General features: G+C 36.0%; 1 protein-coding gene across 9 annotated transcripts in view; it reads left to right on the top strand.

The window, feature by feature from the left end:
• Positions 1-20,951, top strand: part of Tcf12 (transcription factor 12) — a 267,077-nt gene that overhangs the window by 37,809 nt on the left and 208,317 nt on the right. Inside the window, exon 1 of one of the 9 annotated variants that reach the window (XM_028771370.1) lies at positions 10,554-10,609. The exons of the other annotated variants lie outside the window; for them this stretch is intronic. The gene's annotated coding sequence lies outside the window, so the exon portion shown is untranslated. Of the gene's footprint in view, positions 1-10,553; positions 10,610-20,951 lie in introns of those variants that run through there. 9 annotated transcript variants of the gene reach the window in all.

Raw genomic sequence — 20,951 nt, 5'->3', positions numbered from 1 at the left:
GAAAGACAATTGACAAGTATAATGTGGATCTAGTGTAGTTAAAAATTGGTATTCATATGATGATTTGGAAGACAGCATTTATATTTTCAGATTTTATTTTCACTATTTTAAAAACAATATATGTATACAGACACAGTAACAAGCACACATATACCCCAAATTAGAAAATATTAAAGGTAAGATTAAGCCACCATGTTCCTGCTTCATTTAAGATGGCACCATTAATGCTTTAGTGTATATCTTTTCAAATGTATATATGTGTATACTTGTGTTTCTTTACCAGGATTATAACATACTACTATGTATACTTAGTAACTGTTTTTTGTTTTTTGAAGACAGGATCTCAGTATTTCTTGACTGGCCTATAACTCACAGAGATTCACTTGCCACTGCCTCCTAGGTGCTGGGGTTAAAGATGTACCCCACCCCTCCTATTTTATCTGTTTTTGTTTGTTATTTTTTTAAAGCTACCAATTTCTGTTCTTCTATGCCAACAGATAATCATCTTATATAATACCCTTGCCAAAACGTACATGTTGTATTTAGTCATGTTTCTCATTACTGAGTCAAAAATTCTTAAGAGAAACAAAGTGAGGGATTTATATTGGCTCTTTTGGGAGGGTCCACTCCATCGAGGTGGAGAAATCTTGGCAGAATCAGCTGCTGCAGTGGTAGGGTCCATCAACAGATGGAATCATGACCGGTCAGGAAGCTGAGAACCACAGGCTCAGCCCTTACAGGCCTGTCCCACAGTGACTCACTTCTACCAAAGACCCTACCTCTTCTACAGGCTCTTCCAAGTGGTGCCCGCAGCTGTAGAGCAAACACTTTTGAGTATGAGGAGCAGTTTACATTTATGTTTTCAGTTTTCTGAGATGGGCATTTGCATTTGTTCTGTGTCGAAATACTAAAAAACTGGCAGCACCCAACCTGTCTTGTGTTACAGAGCCGCCATGTTCCCGACTAGGGTAGGCCTGAGGTCACTAGCAGTGGCGTGTTCTCACTGCCACCACTGGCTCAGGCGGAGCAGAACATCGGTCCTGGCACCCATGAGACATCTTTGTGGAAGATGGCTCTGCCTATCTTCCACGCTGTCTCCACAAGGCTGGGCTGAGCCCAGACAATCCCGCAGTCCACGCTGTGCCCAGTAGAAATGAGACTCTAAGGCTTAATGAGTATCCAAAGGCTTTATATGTTTGATAATGCTCAGTTAACAAGATGTTCACACAATTGCAAGTGTTAACCAATTAACTAACCTTAGCTCCTCCCAACTTGCAGGGAAAATAATGCCGCTACAGTTCTGTTTAAGCGTTCTAGGATGACTCTTAGCATTTAATAATACCATGCTTAAGGCTGTTTATATCTGACATGCCCTCTGCTCTTGACATTAAGGTTTTGCTTGTTTTTTGTCTTTTACTGCATATACCTCTGTTGGGGGATGTTGGCAGAGGCAGATTTATTTAGTTGCTTCCCATTGGTGTCATTTAACTCATTTTTATATGTCTTAAAGTTTAATAAGCAGTTAAAATATGTATTGTTCCTGCTGTATTAACCTCTCTACTTATCAGTGTGATAATTGTAAATGTTTAACAATTTCAGCCTGTGTCTTCTTATGCAAAGACTGGAAGAGAAAGAAAGGAGCAGGTGTGTGTGTATGGACTCACCTTTATGTGGAGGTCAGAGGACAACCTTGAGCGTCATTCCTTAGGTGCCATCGATAAAATTTTGTTTTTGAGACAGAATCTCCCATTGGCTGGAGCTTATCAAATAGGCTAGGCAGGATGGTTGGAATTAAAAGCTGTCTGTCTATCTATCTATCTATCTATCTATCTATCTATCTAGTGTGGATTGAACTCATATCTTTATCTAACATTAATTTTTGAAGAGATAAAATGATACATCTAGATATAATGAATCTATATAACCGATTGTACTTAACATATTTGTATTAGTTAAATATGAACTCCCATGGGTTATGGTTTGAAATTTATGTCATCATGTGCTTCAGTTTTGAAAAACTCATGGTTGGTAGTATAAAATATTTTAGCAATTAAAGGTGAATTTGGATTCTTTTCTATTAATATTTTCTATTTGAATTTTACTGCTTATGTATTTTTATTTTTGTAATTGAGAATGTATTTGTAGTCTGTGTCACATAATTTTTGTAACTGCAAGTAATCCACAAACTACCAAAATGTAAAAAATATGAATGTATATATCTAAAAATCATAAAGTATTATATAAACTTTAGTGTTTATGCTTTTAAAAATCTCATTGGGGAGTTACATTTTGCAATTTGATTGTAGGAAAAGTGAGTCAGCTGGGATAGTTTAATTAAATTGAAACAGTAAAGAAATTTGTAAACAGGTGGGCTACAAAGATGGTTCAGTAGTTAAAGTATTTGTTGCTCTTGCATTTTGATAACCAGGACCCGCATGGTGGCTAATAACTACCTGTATCTCCAGTTCCAGGGAGATCTGACACCTTCTTCTGACCTCTGGGGTCACTTTATGCACATGGTAAACAGAATACATCCAGGCAGACATGCATATAATAAAGTAAATCTAAAAATTTTAAGAGAAATTTCTGAACTGATGTCATTGGTCCCCGACATCTGTAGACTATTGTGTTGTTTTATAAAGTGAGGAATCAAAGGTTAGACAGCAGAGTCTTGTCTCTAATGCTTCCTGCTGCTTTATAGCCCTTTCCACCCATGTTCAATACATTTGAATATCTTTAGTGATTTGGATTAACTTTAAGTTGTACAGTGTTTATGTAGTAACGGGAATAATTTTTTTAAAGTTAAAGACAGGGTTTTATTCTGTAGACCAGATTGGCTTCAAATTTATAATTTCATTTATAATTTCAGCCTTCCACCCAAATACTAGTTCTACATGCATGTACTACCATGAATGACACAAAATTGTCTTTAATACACATCAAGATTAAAAGAAAATAATCAACAGAAAACATCCAATTTCTTTGACAGCATGAATGAACCCAAAAGGTATTATATTAGGTAAAGTATACCAGACATTGAAAGATAAATGCTGTATAGTCTCATATGTAGACACATAAAAATTGAATTCACTGACTCAAGTAGAATGGTAATGATTAGTAAAGGGAATAGAGGTTGGGAACATTTTGGTCGAAGGTTAAAAAATTCTATATTCTGTAACATTTGTGTGTTAATAACAATAAATCAAGTTCATTATGTTTTAAAATATTGATCAGCATGCAAGTTATTAACCATAAAAAGTTAAATAGGTAAGGTAAAACCTGTGTTAATTAGCTCTATTTAATCCTGTATTGTATACATATTTTCAAGACATACTGTTTGTGAATGCCTGTGATTTTACCACTTGGGAGATAGAGAAAGGAGGGTTAGGACTTAAGTGCTAGCTTTCAAGCTTTTAAAAAATTAGTGACAATTTATTAAAATCACTAGTTAGACAAATTTTAAGAAAATGTGTTTCTAACATATTGTATGACATACAATAAAATACTTAGTGTATGTGGTATATGTATATAGATATGTTTTTGTGCAGTGCATGCACATATACATAAAGATCGGGGTTTGACATCATGTCTTTTCTTTAATCGCTCTGCACTTTAGTTTTTGAGAAATGGCTTCTTACTGTGCCTGGAACTCGTTGCTTTGGGTAGACTGGAGGACTAGCAAGTTCTAGGAATTCATCTGTCTTTTCATCCACAGTGCTGGAGTTACAGATATGTGCCACAGAATCCAGCTTTTGATATAGGATCTGTGTTCAAACTCAGACCCTTATGCTTATGTGTTAGACACTTTGGCTACTGAGTGATCTTCCTAGCCCTGAAATCAGTTTAATAAATAAATACGGTTATTTACTTCTTCTGGTTCGGAAGTATTTTTCATTTAATACTTCTCAAATTTATAGTGATTTATCTCACTGTTCCATTAAAATACTCTGGTATAAGCCCTGCATGGTACCCAGTGTTCTGAACATAACCATCTCACAGTTAACACATTCATCATTCATTCGTAGGAGGAGTTCCTTTTATTGCTGATGTTTAACAAAGGTCCCCCCCAAGGTTTTAAAAAGTAATCATTATCAAAATGTCTAAATGCATTTCAGATTTGAGTTACACTTCACTTACTCCTTCAATATTAGTAATATATATATAAACAAATCTTAGATTTTTCTTAGTTGTATGATATTTTGGCATTATGAAGTAGAAGAATGTCGGAACTTTAGACTGGCGTGGCTTTATTTAGAGTGTTGGCTCAGTGGATAAACAATGGTTTCAGCGAATGAGCTAGTTGGTGGAGACTTAGGAGTCTCTCTGACAGAGATATGTTATAGGCAAACCCAATGCTAGAGTACGATGGCAAGGTTCAAATCAGAAAGTCTTGAAATACCAATTCGTATCCATTCTCTGCCTTTATCTGTCCGTCTGTCTGTCTCTTCTCCTCCCTCTTATTTTAGTTAAATGTGATCAGCTGGGATGAAAACCTGAAAAGCTTCTGTTTGATGTATTTTAAAGTAACACTTGTTCTAACAAGGTAAGAACCCCAAATTCAGTAAGAACTTAGTTAATACATATTCAGTTGAAAATTTACTCTATTTCTAGATCCATGATGTTTTTCAGAGAGCATTAAGTTATGACTGTTTTTTTTTTGCCCTTAAGGAAATAGTGTTTCATTTTAGAGGACAAGATTAATAGTTAGGAGGTTAATAAATCAAGATTCAGGAGTTCTAGAGTAACTGATACAGGATTAAAGATGTGGTGAGGAGAGGTAAGCATTTGCAGTTAATATATAGTTTTGAATTTAAGCTTCAAGGGAAACAATACAGGATTTATTCTACTTATTTTTGGTAACAGCAGATTTAAGTACTTTTTTAGGAGTACTTCTAAATTTTATGCTAGTTCTAGAAATTAAGATTCCTAAAGAGTATAAAATTGTTTTTAAAGGCGATTGTTAATGTGTTATGAAAAAGAAACACCTCAAAGATGGCTCAATATAATTTCACTAAGAAGTCTGGCCTCTGGAACTGTAGCTCAGCAGTCCAGTGTTTGCCTAGAGTGCACTAATTCTGTTTCAAACCATAGTGTCTCATGTCTTAGTCTGTGTTCTGTTGCTGTGGAGAGACACCATGCCCACGGCAGTTCTTATAAAGAAAACATTTAATTGGTGCTAGCTTACAGTTTCAGAGGTTTATTCTATTGTCATGGCAGGAAGCATGGTGGCACAAAGCAAACATGGTGCTATAGAGGTAGTTGGAGTTCTACATCAGGATCTGCTGTCAACAGGGAGGAAGAGAGACACTGGTACTGGCTTGGACTTTTGAAACCCAAAACCTACTCCCAATGACACTCTTCTTCCAACAAGGTCACACCTCCTAATGGTGAACAAGCATTCAAATATATGGTGATGTTCACTGGTGGACAAATTCATGGCTTGTTCACTGGTGAACAAGCATTCAAATATATGACCCTGGGTGTGCCATTCGTATTCAACCCCTAAACATAGAATTATAAAAACAAATCAAAACAGATTTGTAGCTTTATCTTCTGCATGTTTATATGCTTATGTATGCAAGAATATGTGTATACATGTCTTACACATATATAAGCATATATATACACACATATATATGTGTGTGTATATATATACATACATACATATATACTCACATACAAACGTATACATATATATGTGTGTGTGTGTATGTACATACATACATACATACATACATATATATGTATATATATATTCACATACAAACGTATACAGCATGGCTTCAATTCATTTTTGAAGGTGTCAGCTCCCCTAGAACTGGAGTTACAGACAGTTGTGAGCTGCCATGTAGGTGCTCTGATTGAACCCCAGGTCCTCTGCAAGAGCAGTCAGTGATCTTAACCCCTGAGACATCTCTTTAGCCCTGTTGAAGATGGAATTTATTTTAATTTTTAGTATATATGCATGCATGCATATATGTAAATGAATCATTTCATGTTATACACATAGTAGGTACTTGGTGGGTAAATTATTAAATTACCTAAAGCTTCATACTTAGAAATAGAAGTTTGTTTTTGACATTTGTGGAACGTTAGGTTTTCATTTTCAAAGCTTTGTCTAGGTTTGGTGCAACAGTTATCGCAATAAATATAGACCTAATGATTATTTTTTGAGCATGAATTCATAAGGACTGGACTGTAGTTCCTTTGGTAGAGTCCCTTTGTAGTATGTTTTCCTCAGGACAGCATAAACTGGGTATGATGTGGTGGACATACCTGTAATTCCAGAAGTAGGGACATAAGCAGGAACATCAAAAATTCAAAATTATCTTCATCTACATTTTGAATTTGAGGCCAGCCTGGGCTACAGCAAGAGGTCTTGTCTAATTTAAACAAAAGAACACTGCCTAGAAAAAAGTAACTTATGACAGAGTTTATTGAAATAAGGAACCTGGAGCACAAGGTACTTTGCAGAAAGATTGTGTCTTAGGCCATTTTATGTACCATAATACATTATTTTAAACTAGTAATTGATAAAGCATAGAAGGTTCCTGGGCATTCTGGCCTCAGCTTTTGATTGCTCATTCCAAGATGGTGTCCCCACCACCACCCCACGCTCTGTGTCCTTTGAGATGGAGATGAGCAGTTCCAGAGTCTCACTAGACACAGCAGGGAAGGAGAATGAACCCATCCTGTAGGCCTCTGTGTATAGTGATAGCCACTGCAATTCAATCCTGGCACTTGGGGAACTCTCACAATCTAATGGCTTCTGTTTTGGCCTTACCTATTGTTTGGAGGGTTAAGCTTCAGCAAGAGTGTTTTGGATGGTACAAAATGAAGTAAACTGTAGTACTTTATATGTACAGGCTTACTGATTCTGTATTTAGATGGAAGTTTTAACTTCATGCAACAGATAGTTGTTGAATATCTTTTTAGCTGAGGGGCTGAAATACACTTGAAAGATGCATTTTATCTTCTAATGATGAGCAAGACACATTAGCACATTGAATTATTAATTAAAAAGATTGAAAAAAAGGGAAGTTGAATAATTAGAAAAATTATTCAGTTGATAAAACAATTTATTAGTATGTCTAATGTAGTTTTCGTGTTAAAAACAAGGTTTAGAATATCGCTATAAAATGATAGTTAGATTCAGACTTCTTGATTTTATAAATACAGAAATGCTTATAAAACCAGCAGCTTATTGAGCTGGATCTGAATTACCAGTCAGTGAGTGTGTAACTCTCTACTATCTCCTTCACTGATTGTTGCAAATGACATAGATATTTATTTAGCTTTGACATAGACTGGCAGCAAACCAACCAACCAACCAAAACAAACAAAACAAGAAACCACCACCACCTACGGAAAGCCATATAAATGGTTTACTTATCTTCATTTGGATTACATAGAGCATACTTCTTCAAAGAATGTGTTTTTTTGTTGAAGATAAATTAAATGGGACTCCTGACTAGTGGTTTAAATAGCTATAATTTAAAAGCATGTTTTATATCTATCTGTAGGGAGGATTTCTCATCAAATTTAAAATCAACTGCAATTAAAAAGTAGATAAATATTCTTGATAACTTTTGAGGTAGCTCTTGGCATCAACATGGGGTAGATTTAGAGTGGGATTAATAGCTAGAAGAATATATTGTTATATAAAGGACATATGGTCTATTTTAAAGATCAGTGGTGGAAAGTACCCACGGCTGTTATTAGAAGTAATAGTAATACCAGTAGCATTTGTAATACAGAAGGACTTGTAAAATTCAAGATTATTGGCTTGAATATTCTTTGAACCTTGATATATTTTCAGCCCTGTCTTATTACCTCTGTGTAGATTAAACTTTCTTTAGAGAAGAAAGATTAAGCAGTTTTAAAGAGAGAAGTTGAAGGCATGTACCTCATTGTGAGTCTTTGTTTTATGATTGAATGATAATATCTTAGGGAAGTGTAGATGCAAAAAGAAAGAGGTATAGTTTGATTCAAACTTTAGTATTGGATTTGTCCTAAAATGTATTTTTTATTCTAAAAAACTGTATTAGTGATATATACTACCTAGTATATAACGTTCCCTAGAGCACTCAATGGCAGAACCCTGAAATCAAGGGTATCAATATTTATGAATTGATACATTAATATATATGTGTGTATATATACATATACATACATACACACATATACACACATATATGTATATATAAAAAATCACTGGCATAAATTTATTCTTATTTCAGGTCAGATAAGATTTTACTTTTATATAAGTAAACTTTTTTTTAAGATTTATTTATTTTATTTATATGAGTACACTGTAGCTGTCTTCAGATACACCAGAAGAGGGCACCAGATCCCATTACAGGTGGTTGTGAGCCACCATGTGGTTGCTGGGAACTGAACCCAGGACCTTTGGAAGAGCAGTCAGTGCTTTTAACCACTGAGCCATTTCTTCAGCCCATACGTAAACTTTTATTTATTTTGGTTTTTAGGACTTTTAGGGTTTTTTTTTTTTTGAGAGAATTTTTTTTTGAGAAAATATTTTGTTATGTAATCTAGTCTGTATTTGAATTCACGACCTCCTGTTATAACTTCCAAGGAATGAGATTACAGGCATGCAGCACACTAGCCTTCCCTCTTTAAGTTGACCTAAAGATTGATAGAAGCTACCTATGTGAAAAGACGAAGCTGTTGCTCTGCTTGGATCCTTATGAGCCATGTGTCTATAGTGGAAACTAATACGGACACATTCATACTTTATTCACACAGATTGACACACATATGTAAATATGTACAAATTGAGGAAAGAAATGTATGTTGTTCATGTTGAGAATACAGACAGAAGTGGTGGGCCTATTGGCAGCATCCGTGTGCTAGTTCAGGTTTAGTTTAACCTAGAGTGATAAAATTTTATATGGAGTTTGGCAGTTATGTTAGAACTTAAGCCGATCACTAACACATTCTCTTGACACATAAAAAACCTAGACCTTTTAGGAATATATCTAGGACATAAACAGGATCTTCTGTGTGCCATGAAAAGTAATGCTAAGACATTTTAATCAAGCACAGTAGAGTATAACTTGAACTACTGCTTTATTAATCCTAACAGTGAAAAGTGTTGACTATGTTACATAGGCTCCCAAAGAAGCCGTTTCATCTTGCCTGCTTGGCTTAATAATTAACATACAGATTATGCTTTGAGATAGAAAATGGAAAATCCCTGAGTGAGTTGAAAAGGTAATAGGAATTTGGGGAAGGAGAAACTGATGATCCATGCTGAAAAAAGACGAGCCACAGGGAATTAACACCCTGATATTATGAACAATCCCACAAGATCTCAGATGACCTCAAGAGACTTGTACTTTTGTTTGTTAAGAACCTTTGTGAGACTCTGCTGACACACACTGTGAAAAACATTGGGGCACTAGTATTGTTTATCTCCATGCTTGCCAGTAAATATCATAGAAGTTACTGGCCAAACTTTTTTACTTGATCATGGTAAGATTTAGTGAATGCCTAAATCAGTCAAACGAAATGAGCCATGTGTATTAAAATACATATATTTTCAGAATACAATTATTTTGTGCAGTTATCTACAGTGCAATATATACACACACACATACACACACACATATATATATATATACATACATATATATAAATGCACATGTATGTGTGTTTTTCTGTGTGTATGTCTGGGTATATTATGTATATGTGCATGTTTATATATGTGTGTGTCTGTACATATGCATGTGTGTATTTGTATCTGTGTGTAGGTTAGAGAACTACATGGCAGTCAGTTTTTTGCTTCAACCATGTGGATGCTGGAGATTGATCTCAGGTGGTCAGGCTTGGCAATGAGTGTCTTATTAGCTAAACCATCTTCCTGGCTCATGTTTCTGTTTCAGTATAAAAAGCTGAGGTTCTTCTTAACATTTAAAATATGGAGGGACATTATGTGTGAGAACAAGTACTTTTGTTTTTTTTCTCCCAGCTATTTACAATGGTTTTCTCCGACCTTTATTCTTTGCTGAAAACAGCAATTGTCTGTACTCTCTGAAGTCATTTGTTAAGTGCTGACTTTTTCAAGAAGAAAACTTAGGAAGTGAATGTAGACATTGTCAAGAGGAAGAAGCATAGGGATGAAGCAACTCAGTGAGGACTGCAAGGATGTTTTCAGGGTGCAGCCTGAAGCCAGATTGTTACTTCCCCTACATAGCCAATCTTCACATGATATTAAGGTGTATTTATTTGCATACAGAAGGGGACATAATTGGCATTATCAAATTATCTCCTTTTTCCTTAACATAAGGTAAAAAAGTTGCCTATAATTACTGTACTTTTAAGAGTTGATATTAATTAATTCGAAATATACTGTTTTATGTAAAAAGTTACAGACTAGATGGTGTTAGTGAAAAAAATATGGTCCCATGAACCCTGCTTGGTGAAATCTACTCTTAACAACTTTTTCTTTTAGAGACAAGTTGAACCCTGCTTGGTGAAATCTACTCTTAACAACTTTTTCTTTTAGAGACAAGTGCTTATAAATCCTACTACAATAACCTGTTTAATTCAGAGAAGATGTCTTCTATTTCTCCACTTAAATGAAGAGGTTAGTAACTAAAACTTAGAATTTGGGAATTATATAAGGTAAAGCCAGTGGGAACAAGCATGAGGTTGGGAATATGTCAATGGTAAGGTTTGTTTTATTAACATACTCTATATGTTTTGGAGTGACGGAAGGAAGAGGAGAGGAAGAGTTTACAGTCATGCCCAGCATTTTAAAATAGATCTTTGTTCTTTTGAGACAAAGAGGTGAACGTAATCTTAAACCTCAAGTCTGAGAAGATTGTGCACTGGGTTCATCACCGTGTGGATTTCTAGAGTGTTTTGAGTTCTTTATAGAAATAGCTTAGAAATACACAGCCGAGGAGCAGTCTATAGGACCTAAAGTGAGAGTAGGGTTCCTTACCATTATTAACAAATGCCTTACATTGCTGCTAGTGTGTGTGTGTATGTATGTATGTGTATATGTACACACCACTAATGTTCACTAATGCAAATAGTGGAAGACCAGGAAAAAAAGTTTGTGTTGCTAATAAAATTAAGTGCTAACTTTAAAAAAATAAAACCTTACCCTTACAAACTGTTCTGTATGAGCTGTTTTCACGGGGAAATGTTGATTAAGTAGTTTCCATTTTCATATTACAGTATGTCCTGCTGTGACTTGCTGAGTAAGTAAAAATCTGTTAAGTCAAAAAAGCAGCTCCAGCTTCAACCTCTATTATTTATTATGGTAGAAACCAGAAATAGAAACCTACTAAGAGTTTTATAGTGTATTCAATTCCTGCACATTTCTTAGGGTAAGTAAATGTTTTCTAAAAAGGTTGAGATTTTAGAACCAGGTCAGTTACTTTATGTGTTAACACAGAATGCTTTTTTTTCCCCATGCTTTTCTTAAATACATGTTTGACATTAAAAAAAAAAGTTTTGTGTTTGAGTCATGTTAATGCTGTGTAACTAGGCTGGTTTAGAAGTCACTTGCTTCCTGGTCACTGCTTTTAGGTGTGTGAGAAATATAACTTGCATAATGGGTGTGTTGTGTAAAAAACTATTCATATGAAACACTAGAGAAATATGTTTTCCGATTTATTTCATCAATATGTTCTCCTGATTTATCCAGAGTTATTTAAAGGTCATGACCAATACCCAATTTCCAGTGAATATTTATAAAATGTAGTAATTAAATATTAAGTGAGAATAATTCTCAACCTTTAAATGTGGCTAAGTATATATATAATAGTAGGTTTATTGGGAAGGCTTTATTGGGCAGAGTCACTGGTCCCAAGGAATGAGTCTGGGAAGTCACTATGGGAAGAAGAGGGAAGAGAGAGAAAGACCTTGCACACACACGGAGAGAAAAAAGCAAGGGTGAAGGAAGAGACAAAATTTCTGGACTAGACAGGAAAGAGTTTCTGGAGGAGGGGAAGTCCAGCCCCTGGGCTGGGAAGTTTAGAGTAGAGGATAGGGCATGCCAGCCATGCCTCATAACAGGTAGGGACTCAGAGACCTGGAGGCCAGGTCCATTTTGGTATGTTAACTATGCACCAAAATTCCTTGTCTTTGGTTTGAAAACCAATACTTTGTATAAAAGTATTGTCAGAATACCTTGTATAAAAGTCTTGCATAGAAAGCATGTGGTTTTTTATTTGTTTGTTTGTTTGTGGTTTTGGGGGGGTTTCTGGAAACATGTTTTTCTTTGAACAAGAAATTGTGCTATCAAATGACTTTAAATGTTAATTTCTCTAGCTATAAAGAGTATGTGGACTCTTTAGGGTTTGGTCAGAGTATTCTTTGAAAGAAACATGTATATAGTGAACAATTATTTTTTAAATTTAATTTTAAATTACAAAGGTAACTTATAGTGTATCTGAACTGCTAATTCCAAAATAGGAACCTTGAAGAGTTCAGATCAACAACTCTTTCTTGAAGGCATTCAAAATAGAGATTGTCTCTTTTGTGTGTTGTAAAAATCCTGTTTTATTTGTATGTGTGTTACATGCATTTGACTGTGCACAGGCATGCACCTACATGGCCCAGAGAAAGACATACTTTTATTGCTCTCCACCATATTTCTGTGAAACAGGGTCTTTCACTGAACCAGGAACTACCATTCTGACTGGGGTGACTGCCCAGCAGAATCCAGAAATCTGCATGCTGCTATGTCCCAGTGTTGTTGTTGCAAACAATACTGCCATGCCCAGCTTGTCTTTTGACATGGGTGTTGGAGATTAATACTTAGGCCCTCATGTTTGCTTAGTAAGTGTAAGTGCTCTTAACCATTGAGCAAGCTCCTAGGCTTCATTTTAATTCTTAGCAATAGATGAATTATAGGTAATAGTGAATGGCAATGTTGACTGAACCTGTGTGCAAGTAAGTATGTATTTAAATTCAAGTGGTTAACATTTTTGCTCTATCTTTTCCTGTAAAAGTATTCTATAGTGTGTTTAAACTGTTTTTGAAATTTTGTAAGTACAGGAAAAATAGTGTTTATCAAGAGTTATAACTGCTTATTTACATTTTCATGCTAATTTCTTTCCTGCTGTTTTCCCCTTATGTGTGTTTATTACATTTAAGTTGGATCATACTGTTTCTGTAATGGGGTTAGAGGCTAACATTCAAAGCATTATAATCATATTTATATTATAGCTAGAATTTTTATAGTGCAAGGGATTTGTGTTAGAGTTCCAAAAATTTTGTTTGAAAGGTTGATATAATATTTTATTTTTATTTATTCCGACCAACAGACAAAATTTTAGATTTTCCTGTTTAAACTATAGTGATTTAAAAATTGTAAGTTTCTATTTTATTATTGAATGTGTATTTGTGTTTTGCTTACATGTATGTCTGTACATCACATGTGTGCAGTACTCTTGGAGGCCAGAAGAAACTTCATGTGGGTGCTGGAGATTGAACCGAGGTTCCCTGCAAAAGCCTCTCTCCAGCTCCTAAACTGTAATCATTTAAACATGTGAAAACACTCAGATTGTGTACTTTGTAAAATAAAAGCAAAATCAAAGTCAAAAGAAAATAAGCAGCTGGCTAGATTTGGCCTATGGCTTATTTGTCAGCTCCTGCTTTGGAAGATAATTTGCTTGTGTTTTATTTATATTTCAATGTGTGTGTTTCTGTGTGTGCATGCTCATGTGCTATAATCTGTAATGTTTCTTGATATGATTTCCTTAAAGGCAAGGAGTCAGCCTGTGTAAGCCCACTGACCCTGACTATGACTTCAGCCTTTGTATTGCAGGAATAAACCAGTTCCTTAGAGGGAGGACTGACTTTGACTAGTAAGATAGGGTGCTAAAATTCCCCAGTAGAAGTACTTACTGTGCTTTGCGGTGAGCTTCACTTAATCTTTGTAGGAATCAGGAAAGGTACAATGCAGAGTATGGAGCCTTCCAGTTAGTGTCCTGGCTGCATGCAAAAACTGCATTTTCCTTGCTGCTATATTTTTTAATCCATTTTTCTAACTTTAGAGATAAACTTAAACAGTATATTTATGTTAACTTAGAGAAATAAAGATTAAAAATAGAGAAACAATGAAGTAGCCAAAAATAACTGTTATGAAGCTCCTTTCTTGTCTAAGGGTAAAAATTATGTCTTGCAATGTATCCATTGTGGAAAAACAGCTGTAGTTTTGGCTTTGCTATGGTTCTGTTTGTTTTGGATCATAGTTTATTCTTTTCTGGGTGTTCTTATAAATGTTCTATTTCTTAACTTTAACTTAAATTCAAAGTATCCCATCTGACTTCTAAAGAAATGTGTGTGGGGCAGTACTACAGAGTAAAATAAGACTATATGCTTTTACTCCTTGCCATTGTCTCTAATGATACATACAAAGTTTAAAGTGTTAGACTTTGAGGGGTGCAGATTTATATACTGACTTACAGATTTGTAGTTATTGATCATATACCAGCTTTATTCAGTTAGAACTATCTAGATGGACCTCCTTCATGCTACTGTGTTTCATAAGAAGGTTTAAAAGAAACATAGTACCTGTATTTACCTTTCCTCTTACAATCAGCAGTTAAACACAGTGATATCTTTATACACCCATATGAAGGCATCAGATCTCATTATGGATAATTGTAAGCCACCATGTGGTTGTCGGGATTTGAACTCAGGACCTCCTGAAGAGCAGTCAGTGCTCTTAACCACTGAGCCATGTCACCAGCCCTGAAACTATTTCTTACTCACATCTATTAGTAAGGATATTTGAAGAGTCTGTGTGACAATGAGAATTGAGTAACTGAAAAGAAGTTAGAGGTCAGCTCCTTCTAAGTAGTTATTAAACACACATGTTTCTTTTGTTGCCCATTGAATACATCTGTAAAACCAGGACAAAATGGATGAAACAGCTATTTGAGGACTCTGCAGAATAAATAAATACCAGGTGGATTGAGAAAGAAGACTAGAATTCAAAGTACCATCAGACTGGTACTGGAACATTTTTTTCTTCCAGTATCCCTGGACATTGACTTAAGCATCATCTGAAACCTAGACAGAAAGCATCGAAAGAAGTCTGATAGGTGTGCTCAAAAAGGATAACTCCTAAGTTCAGGGCCCTGACCTTGCCCCCCTTTCTCTCATGGCATTGTCATCAGAAGCTACAGTGGCAGCCTGTAGCCAGAGCTATGAGGGATGGAAAGAAGCTTTCCTCTGCAGTTGAAAATCATTGTTCCCCCCACCCCAACATGTCCCCTCTTCTACTTGCTCAAGGCAGACACTGTGTGATATGTAACCAATTAAGGAATGGAAGCACCACCATTCTAGTTGGAGAAGTAAGAAGAGACTAGTTCATAAATTAGGCACTACTGAGGGCACATGTAGGGAGAAACTTAGAAAAGCAGTGCTGTCAACTCACTCAGTTTTATGATGATGCAAACAGCAAGCATGGACTTCATAGTGACTGTTTTACACGGTTCTGACCAACAGTTGTGGATGTTCTGGAAATGAATGGAAAGGTCTGAGTAGAGAAATAGATAAGGGAAGGTATGGGGATATCTGAAATGAAAAGCACTAAGAGAACAACTCACTAGCAGAATGTGAAGAACTTGAAGTAAATCAGAAAAATTTCCATTGGACAGTAGAGAATACACGTTGAAATTGAACAGAGCTTCAAGGAATTATGGGACTATAAAACATTGGGTATTTTGAAAACAGTTGCATAGTGAGAAAGTATTTGGAGAATACTGGTTATAGGTAGTGCTGATAATAGAATTATAAAAAGATCTCAAACTACTCAAACTAGTAATCTATTTTTCATTTCAAGAAACTAAACAAAAGAAGACAGACTAAATCCAAAAATAAAAGAAAAACTGTATGTTCAAAGCAGAAACAACACTGTAATCTAAATCAGTGAAAGTTGAATTTTCTTTTTTATAGGTGAATGAAATTAAGTTGTAGAAGTATGATTATAAAAAGGAAAAGCAAATGCAGCCAGTATTATTGATGTAAATGCAGCCAGTATTATTGATGTAACTCCAGAAACCCAAAGGGCAACAAGAAATACAAACCCCAAAACAGTTTGACATAAATAGAACAACTTAGTTCTTTAGAAAAACAACAAAAGGGGGGGGGATGACCTGTCTTGTCTGTGGACATACCACCCTGAGCATATCTGATTTCCTCGGATCTTAGAAGCCAAGCAAGGTTGGGCTTTCTTGACCCGGCCCACACTGCCCCACATTTGGGCACCAGATGAAACCGGCCCTTGAGTCAGTCAACTAGGTCTAGCAAGAGAGAGAGTGGGACTAGAGGGGCAAGAAACTTGAAGAATGAAGACAAGACAGGGTGTCTGATCAAATCCCGTTTATTGAAAGGAAATCATGGGTATATATAAGCACAAGCAGAGGAGTACAGCTGAAGACACTTTACCATGTGTGCCTTGCAGCTGTGGGCACGAAACAACAAAGTAAGATATGTCTGAGAAAAACAAGATGTTTATCAGAGTGTACTCAGCTGTTGTGGGCTATTGAAAAACAAGTCTCTTGTCAGGGTATATGGCCCAAGATGGCTGCAAAGATGATAGCCGCTTTCTGCTAGGATTTGGCTCCTAACACTTTCTTAGCACTTTATAAGGAAAAAGGGATATAATGCAATCCTAGATGCCCAATGAAAACTAGAAGAAGAATAAGCCAAGAAAGCAAGACTGACATAAAACATCCTATAGAAGAAACCGTGACACAGTACTCAATTCGTATAGGAGTCCTGGGGCCCACTGTACCAGCTTTCCTGAATGCCTTGATACCTCTACTGGTATGATACTCCTCCCAGAAGGGCTGACACCGAGTAACAGAGTAACAAAGAGCTAGGATATCCTAAAGGTCTTAGTTTAAACCAGAACAACAATTGAGAGACATTTTTTACTCCCGAAGGGTTACAGAGAAGCTCTTCAAACTTTATCTGAAGGAATTTGTACATTTTCAGTTGAAATCTAAACTTAGAAAGTATGTATATTGATAATAATAAAGCATATAGTTTACATGTTTGAAACTGACACTTAAAATTAAATTGCTGTTTTAAATGTTCTCCGTGAAACAGAGCTGTGATAATTTGATTTCTGCCATTATCTCTTTAAAAGAAAAGGTGTAAGATATTGTGAAACACTCAGTGTTGATAGTGCATTGTAGTGTTTCTCACTTGGAATTCTGTGGAAATCAGCACTTTTGCCTTGTGTTGATGAAGATCACTTTGCACAGGTCATTGTTTCTGGCCTTTCTGGTTGATTTAGTACATTGGACTTTATGTAGTAAATCACAGCTTCCCTCTTGAAGTTGTCAGCAGTGTCCCACTGGTGGTTGAATTTTGCTAAGGTTATAGTTTTTTTGTAGTTCAGCTAGTCAATCCCATTCATACCATTATGACCTTTGGAACTACTTGTGTCAGTTTATAGGACTCTGTATCATGATAATGGCACTTCTTTAACTTCAAAAGCCACTTAGCATACAAAAGGTGGTAGACCTTCCAAATTCTCTACTGTTGACTCCAGAATTGAATTTTGGAATGGTCGCAAAATTAAGTAATAATAACAACAAGATCAACAAACCACTCTACTCAAATTCTGGCCTTATTTCTTTTTGATTAGGAGTTAGTAGTTTGTTCATTTGCATGTAGTTATTCCCAGAGTGTTATTTCTCAGTAATAATCTCGTTAATAATCAGAACAAAAGATTCATGAAGTAACAGACCACATTAAAAAAACATGACCTCTTTTGTTTCATGCCTCCACATTCATTCCTCCACTTTTTTCTCCCTCCTTCTTTCCTCTTGTTTATTTGATATTTGCAGTGTTCCTGGTCATTCATTCCAGGTGTCAATCTATATAAAAGGTGGTCATTCTTTAACTTTTGAAGTCTACTGGGACCAGGTCCCAATTTGTGTACCTCCTACACAAAACACCTATTGACAGCTCCAGATTGTTTTCCCTTCCCCATTCCTATAGCTGCTGCTCAGTCTCCCTGACCTGACTCTGTGTTGTAAAACAAGTTGGACTTTCTTCTCTTAGGCAGTCACTTTAAAAAATAAAGACCCATTTCTTGATCTTAACTGATGCCCATAGGCATTTGTTCTGGAAAGCCATGTTTAAAACTCCTCCCTGAGTCCTGCCTTTCTGTTCCTCATGTGGAATACAGACATTGTTAACAGTTCCTTCTTTACAATGTGCTTGTCACTGACTCCCAGATGGCCAGACATTACCTTGAGTCTTTAGCAGAAGCAGTGACTTGCACTGGAGGGGTGCTCACGTAGAACCACTGGGTTGTTTTCAGATGGTTGCAGAGCTCGATAGCTTGCATGAAACTTTGTCCAGGATTGACTGGTTCATTATTTGTACTCTAGATTGTTGTCTCTAGAATAGACTCATACAATTAGGACGAGTATGGTGAACTTCATTCTTGACTTTAGCTGACATGACTTGGTTCGTAGAGGTGTTCTGATTCATCAGTTTACTGGAATGCCCTTAGACTTCTTTATGGACCAGGCATATTATAAGCTTGTTTTCTAATTTCTAAGTAAGGTTTAATTTCCTCAGCTGTTCAGGCTATTTGCAAAAGACAACAATATGAAGAACCATTATGTCCCCCGCTCCCGAAAGTTAATGCAAGCAGCTACATGTATAGTATCACACCAAAAATTTGTTGAATTAAATAAATACATTGTTTAAGTGGTTATTTTTCTACACAAGCAATTAGGTAATCATGTTATGTCAGGTGGAAGACTTGGAGACTGTGTGTAGGTGGAGCAATGGTAAGCTTTTGTTAGTAGGGAAGACTTCATGAAAGAAGATGGATAAGTAGGTAAATAGCTAGGGTGGTATGGTTTATCTTTGTAAATAAAGGGGAGCAACAAACTTAGATTTAAAACCAAGGGCAGAAATTAAGTGGGGGGCAGAACATTACCTGTAGTTTGTAGACTCAGTGTATGTTAATTTCATGTTTATACCTCTCCGTTTCAATGAAATAAAAAAATATTTTGAGTGGAAAATTTTTCTTTACAGTGTCATATATAACAAAACAGTATACCAAAAACTTAAGTTAAAAGAAGAAAAATTACAATTTTAAATATGGAAGGTATAATAACGTTTTGTTTGCTATTGGGGCCATAATATGGGTAAAGAGAAGGCTTAGAACCAAGAAGAAGGAAGGACATTGATAATACTGGCTTTGAGGGCCAGGCTGAGGTAAATTTTTATGTTGAAACAGGAAGACTTCAGGTGAGCTGCTGAGGTCCAGCGGGGGATGATTGAGACTGGGAGTAGGACCTCGACAGTGGCTTAACCTCCAGATATGGACCCTGGCTTGCTGTCTCCAGTTATGAGGAAGCAGTTTGAGTCTAATATGGAAGCAGGTTCATAGCAGACTGAAACAAGGATACAAAGCTTGTTCTCTGCCAGGCCTGACTCTTGTAGTGATGGGAACTTAGAGGATAGGAGCTGTGTTCATTGTGTGACTTTCGACCTGCAGTAATGCAGACTGGGATGTCGAATGCTTGCAGATTTCTTTTATTCTTTGTAATGTTAGTGATCAATATTTCTTAGATCAGTGGTTCTCAATCTGTGGGTTTTGACCCCTTTGAAGTTACATATCATATATTTACATTAAGGTTCATAATATTAGCAAAATTAGTTATGAAGTAGCTACAAAATAATTTTATGGTTGGGGAAATCACACAAAATAAGGAACTGTATTAAAAAGTTGCAGCATTAGGAAGATTGAAAACCACTGCCTTAGATCTTTTCTTGTTAGATCACATCATTGTTAGAAGGAAATACTATTCTGGTTTAGTGAGATTTCTTAAGTGAAAGGAGAACAGGTTGCTATTTCTGGCTTGTAAGTGGGAGTGGAATGAGGAGCTAGGTGGGCTCTCATCTATTTTAGGATATTGAGGCTTTTCTGTCGATATATAAGAGGCATTAAATGTCACTTAAATATTAAAATGTTTTTCTGTTGCCATATGGAAAGATTAGCTAATATTATATGAAATAATCTTAGGTAGTATTCCTATCTTGCATATCAAGGAGATTATTTAAGGAGCATTAGCTGGTTCTTATCGAAGTGACATGTAAGTATCTAGTTTGCTTCTCTTTAGTGCTAACCCTAAATATTTATTGGGCACTTGATTTGTGTCAGATTCTTATCTAGATATTTCATTTAATCTTGTAGAATCTTAGGACATTGAAATCTGCTAACCAGCCATATTAATCAGTTCTCCTTAAGAAATATTGATTGATGATTCTGGCTCATTGGCCACTGGTACTTAGACATATAGATCCACATTTGGGCTCTAGCAATGTAAGTTGTCCTGTTACCAAGAGCCAATTGTTTTTTGTTTTCAAATCTTTGTTGTTGTTGTTTTGAGACAGGTTATCACTGTATAGCTCTGGCTGGCCTGGAACTCAATGTGTAGACCAGTATGGCTGGTCTTGAACTCACAGAAATCATTGGTCTTTACTTCCTAAGTGCTGGGATTAAAGGTGTGGACCATCACATCCGGTGAGAAGGGTGCCTTCTATGGAATCTGTAGCTCAGTAATTGACTAGACTGGTTGATCACTAACAGAGATCTTCCTGCTTTACTCCACAGTGCTGAGGATTGAGGTATGCCGACATGCTTGGTTTTACTTGGGTTCTACATGCCCAAACCCATGAACTTGTGCTTGTACAGCAAGTACTTTACTGAGTGAGCACCTCCTGTTTCCTCTTTTCAGATATCTTACCTGTGCACCTGAGCTTTCTCCTTCCAATTTAAGACTACTGAACCTGTTTTGTTTCAGTTAGCAGAATAATCTCAAACTGGAAATCTTATATCAAGCAATGTAATGGGATGTTTTTATATTGTAGAATAAAGGATAAGAGAAATAATTAACACCTCAGGGCTTTAAATACTTAAAATG

Source organism: Grammomys surdaster, unplaced genomic scaffold (genome assembly GCF_004785775.1).
Source record: "Grammomys surdaster isolate TR1022 unplaced genomic scaffold, NIH_TR_1.0 206, whole genome shotgun sequence".
Taxonomy (NCBI): Eukaryota; Metazoa; Chordata; class Mammalia; order Rodentia; family Muridae; genus Grammomys; species Grammomys surdaster.
Note: the sequence above shows the minus strand (reverse complement) of the source record. Positions and strands in the feature narration are given on the sequence as shown.